The following is a 5,844-nucleotide window of genomic DNA, read 5'->3' as shown; positions in this document are numbered from 1 at the left end:
GGTCAGAACCAGTCCCTGAACCTTTACTTCCAACCCCACCCTCTACCACCTCCCAAACCTGAACACCAGAGCCCCACCATTCTTGTAGTTATACACACGCTTAGTCCACAGCTGCTACACGTATCTACTCCCTGATGGAGAACTTTGAATGGAACTTATCCATGGTGTAGGCTCAATTCTTCTAAATTAATCCTTTGATAACAACTGCAGAAGCTAAACCGAATGCTTCTGTGAAAGAAAAAGAGGTTCCCTATTACCTGGTTGTCAAAGCCATGTAAGACCACCATCCCACTCCTACTCTTATTTCACCAGCTCCATCTTTCATAATCTCTCTATTTAAAAATAATGGAATATATGCAAAGAGCACATGATGAAGTGAATTGGAAGCTTTCATGCAAAGATGTAAATACCAACTGGCAGGTATCTCCAAGGCTCCATGGGATGGCGCACTTCGCTGGCCTGGGGCCACCGGAAGGGTCAGGCCAGAGGGAACTGATGTTAAGAGGATGCTAGAGCCCTAACTGGTTTGGCTCAGTGGATAGAGCGTCGGCCTGCGGACTGAAGGGTCTCAGGTTCGATTCCGGTCAAGGGCATGTACCTTGGTTGCGGGCATCCCCAGTAGGGGTCGTGCAAGAGGCAGCTGATCGATGTTTCTAACTCTCTATCCCTCTCCCCTCCTCTCTGTAAAAAATCAATAAAAATATATTTTTTTAAAAATCCATCTCTGAGTATTAAAACCATGAAATGATGACTCTAAAGTGGCTCAAGGAATCCAAGGCAGGTAGTGAGCACTGAATACACACTAGCATTGCCATCGGTGAAATGGCTTCCTTTGTCTTCAGGGCAAGGAAATTATTAGCAGGTAATAATTTATCAATGCCCTTTTTAGCAGACTAAGATTTTTAAAAAATATGTTTTTATTGATTTCAGAGAGAAAGCGAGAAGGAGAGAGAGACAGAAACATCAATGATGAGAATCATTGATCGGCTGCCGCCCGCACGCCCCCCTAGTGGGGATCGAGCCTGCAACCCGGGCATGTGCCCTTAACTGGAATCGAACCTGGGACCCTTCAGTCCACAGGCTGACGCTCTATCCACTGAGCCAAACCAGCCAGGGCAGACTAAGATTTCTAATATCTGCATGCGAGTCTTCTAATCGTCCTATGATTTTCCTCTGTGTGACCTGTAGTTCCTATTGGGAACTTATTACCATTTCTATGCATAGCCATGGGTTTTGCACTTAGTAGGGGATTAACATTTGCTGGATATTTTTGAATAAGTGAATGCCACCTGGCTTGGCCTTCTGTGCTACCCTTCCCCCACCCCCCCAACACACACACCTGCTCTTCTGCCCCTCCTCCAATGCTCTCCAGCATCCTCTTTTTTAAAAAATATACGTTTTATTGATTTTTTTTACAGAGAGGAAGGGAGAGGGATAGAGAGTTAGAAACATCGACCAGCTGCCTCCTGCACACCTCCTACTGGGGATAGGCCCGCAACCAAGGTACATGCCCTTGACCGGAATCGAACCTGAGACCCTTCAGTCCGCAGGCCGACGCTCTATCCACTGAGCCAAACCAGTTAGGGCTCTAGCATCCTCTTAACATCAGTTCCCTCTGGCCTGACCCTTCCGGTGGCCCCAGGCCAGCGAAGTGCGCCATCCCATGGAGCCTTGGAGATACCTGCCAGTTGGTATTTACATCTTTGCATGAAAGCTTCCAATTCACTTCATCATGTGCTCTTTGCATATATTCCATTATTTTTAAATAGAGAGATTATGAAAGATGGAGCTGGTGAAATAAGAGTAGGAGTGGGATGGTGGTCTTACATGGCTTTGACAACCAGGTAATAGGGAACCTCTTTTTCTTTCACAGAAGCATTCGGTTTAGCTTCTGCAGTTGTTATCAAAGGATTAATTTAGAAGAATTGAGCCTACACCATGGATAAGTTCCATTCAAAGTTCTCCATCAGGGAGTAGATACGTGTAGCAGCTGTGGACTAAGCGTGTGTATAACTACAAGAATGGTGGGGCTCTGGTGTTCAGGTTTGGGAGGTGGTAGAGGGTGGGGTTGGAAGTAAAGGTTCAGGGACTGGTTCTGACCCATATGCACTGTATGTGGCCTGGGCAGGTCACTTAAGTCTTCTGAGACTCAGTTTCCTCTTCTGTAAAGTGAGGGTAATACTGGTATCCTCCCTCATAACGTTGCTATGATAATTAAATGCGGCAAAGTACGTTAAGCACATAGCATGGGGTCTGGGTCATAGTTAGGGCTAGAAAATATGGGAGTGTGGGAGGATGAAACGATCCACCAGTCCCCCCAGCCTGGCTTTGATGGGCTCATAATTAGATGAGGGAGCAAAGGGTGTCTGGTTCTTCTCTTCCTTTGACACCCTGGTTCTCCTGTGTCCTCTGATCTGTTGGTTCGTGTCAGACTGGCCACTTCCTGGAGGCTGAGTTGATATCGTAATTACAGGGAGTTCGTGGCCTCTCTGTCTACAATTGCTCAACGTTCGTTCTAGAAGGGACAGCGACTTTCTGGCCTTCCTAGTCATGCTCTGTCCCCGAGTTCCTGATGGCTATTGCATGACCAGGTATGTCCTTGCCTTTCAGGAGATACATACATTTCTTCCCCAATGCAGATACGAACACGCAGGGCGTAAGCATGATGTCCCTGAAGAGCTGCTCCTCCACCCCACCCCACCCCCAAATCTTGTGTCTTTGGGAAGGTCTTACAGAACCATGGATCCCAAATCTGGCTGGTCATTGGATTGACCTGGGCTGCTTTAGAAACATACAGCTTCCAGGATTCCATCCCCAGGCCTCTTGAGTTCTTCGTGGCTAAGAGCCACTGTAATGAGGACACCCGGAGTTAGACACATAAAAAGACTAACTCCCGAGACTAGGGTTGCCTGGGAAACCGTGGCCATTACATCAAAGTGGCTGCTTTCTCTGTCACAGAAGAGAGCCTACGATTTTGAGTTTCCCGCCTCACACTCCTCCTTTCAGGAACGTAACACCAGCCTGCTTTTGGCTCTACACCAGCCGTGGGCAAACTACGGCCCGCGGGCTGGATCCGGCCCGTTTGAAATGAATAAAACTAAAAAAAAAAAAAGACCGTACCCTTTTATGTAATGATGTTTACTTTGAATTTATATTAGTTCACACAAACACTCCATCCATGCTTTTGTTCTGGCCCTCCAGTCCAGTTTAAGAACCCATTGTGGCCCTCGAGTCAAAAAGTTTGCCCACCCCTGCTCTACACCCCCAGCATCCCTGAAGGATTCCGAGAGCACTCATCTCTTGCAGGTGCAATCGCCAGTCCCTTGTTTTATTGGGAAAGAGTGCGTTCCAGCTCTCCCTGTGAAATCTCTGGGGAGCACACACGTGCCTGCAGGCAGGGCTCTGAGCTAAGAGGGTAAGGATTACACCTCCCACATGCACTTCCATTGCTGATGTGGCCAAAGGTTCCCTAAGAGGAACACATATTCCAGCCGAAAAGGTGGGCCAGCTCAGCCTGTGGGAAGACCAGGGGAAAGAAAAAGGAGGCCAAGTTCGGTGACCTGGGGAAAATCCTAAAACAAGAGAGTTGGGACTCTGTGAAATGTTCTAATGGCCAAGGCAGGTGTCATGTTCTGGGCCCTGGGTGTGCTCTCTACTCCAGCCAGTTCTGACACAGGAGTCCTTCTTCACACGCTGAGCTCCGGGAGAGGCGCGTGCCGGTGGCTTCTGTTCCCTGGATCTGCTGCCGGCTGCTATCATCTCCCCTTGGCTTCCTTTCTGTTGGCAAATACTCTGCACACCTGAGCTCTCGGTGTCTCCCTCTCTTGTATCTGTTGACAGGCAATCTGTAAATTGATTCTTTTTTTTTTTTAATCCTCGTCGCAGGATACTTTTTCCATTGATTTTTTAGAGAGAGTGAAAGGGAGGGGAGAGACAGAGAGAGAAACATTGAAGGGGGAGAGACACATCGATGGGCTGCCTCCAGCATGTGCCCCGACTGGGGCTGGGGATTGAGCCTTTTACCGAGGTACATGCCCTTGACCAGAATTGAACCCGAGACCCTTCAGTCTGCGGGCCAATGCTTTAACCACTTAGCAACCAGCCAAGGCTGTAAATTGTTTCTTTTTTTAAAAAATATTTTTTTAAATATATTTTTTTATTATTAGTTAAGGTATTATAAATGTGTCCTCATCCCCCCATTAACCCCCATTAAAAATTATTTTTATTGATTTCAGAGAGAAAGGGAGAGAGAGAGAGAGAGAGAGAGAGAGAGAGAGACATCAATGATGAGAGAGAATCACTGATAGGCTGCCTCCTGCACACCCCACACTGGGGATCGAGCCTGCAACCCAGGCATGTGCCCTGACCAGGATTCGAACCGTGATCTCCTGGTTCATACTCAGCCACTGAGCCACGCCAGCCAAGCTGTGAATTGATTCTTAAATGCTTTCCTCTTTTCATGTAGCGGGGTATTCACGGTCTAGTCTGTCCCACACTGGGAAGAGCTGCACGGATCAGGTTTTCGTTCCATGGTGCCCTGTACTTAGAATGTGCCTAAAGTGGGAAGACCCCTTTATTCCTTCTCCCTGCCCACCAGCCTCACCCATAGCAGACACCTTGTAGAAAACAAAATTGGGCAAGTCTTCCCCTCCAAAAGCAGCTGTGGGGAAGAGAGGAAAGGGGTTCTATGAAACACGGGCTCAGGCCCGATCTTAGACTTTACTTCTTCATGATAAGGAAGCGAGGCTTGAGCATTCATGTGTGTTATTGTGCCAAAGTCCCCTGTACTCCAGGAGTCTCCTTTGGAACCTGCTGCTTATCCCGGGAGAAGGGGGAAATGGGATTGAGGGAAGATGGGAGGAGAGGAGGCGCATGACACAGGGCAGGGTTTCTGAACCACAGCACTGTTGACATTTGGGGGGGATCATTCTTTGTTGGCAGGGGGCTGACCTGTGCATTGTAGGATGATGCTCAGCATCCCTGGCCTCTACCCACCAAATGCCAGTGGCACCCCCCTCCTGCACAACCACAAATATCCACAGACATCGCCCCCTATGCCCTGGAGGAGACATCAAAAGCGCCCCAGTTGAGACCCACTGCTGGAGAGCCTGCATCGGGTGGGAGGGCCCTCTGTGGGAGCGCGTGGACGGAACAGTCTCCCAGTCTTTTAAAAATATATAATTTATTGATTTTTAGAACGAGAGGAAGGGAGAGGGACACACAGAGAGAAACATCAACCTGAAGTGCAGCATCAATCAGCTGCCTCCTGGACAGCCCCTCCCCAGGGATCGAGAGCCCACAACCCGGGCATGTGCCTTTGAACGGGAATCGAACCGACACCCTTTTGGTCATGAGACGATGCCCAACCAGCTACAACCTTTAGATCTTAGTCTCTCCTTGGCCTGTCCTACCGGGTGGCTCTGCTTCTCCAGGCCTCCAAAGGGCCAGGTCTGCCCCTGGGTCAGCCTCTCAGGGCGCGGTGAGGATAAAATAGGGTGTTGCTTGGATAAATGCATAGAGCAGTGATGGCGAACCTTTTGAGCTCGGCGTGTCAGCATTTTGAAAAACCCTAACTTAACTCTGGTGCCGTGTCACATATAGAAATTTTTTGATATTTGCAACCATAGTAAAACAAAGACTTATACTTTTGATATTTATTTTATATATTTAAATGCCATTTAACAAAGAAAAATCAACCAAAAAAATGAGTTCGCGTGTCACCTCTGACACGCGTGTCATAGGTTCGCCATCACTGGCATAGAGTGTGTAAGTGCAAGCCAGGTCTGCCTCGGGAGCTGAGGCAAAGGATGGGGTCTCTGTTATAAAGGGACTCAAAGCCTGCAG

Source organism: Myotis brandtii, unplaced genomic scaffold (assembly GCF_000412655.1).
Source record: "Myotis brandtii unplaced genomic scaffold, ASM41265v1 scaffold523, whole genome shotgun sequence".
NCBI classification, from domain to species: Eukaryota; Metazoa; Chordata; class Mammalia; order Chiroptera; family Vespertilionidae; genus Myotis; species Myotis brandtii.
Note: the sequence above shows the minus strand (reverse complement) of the source record.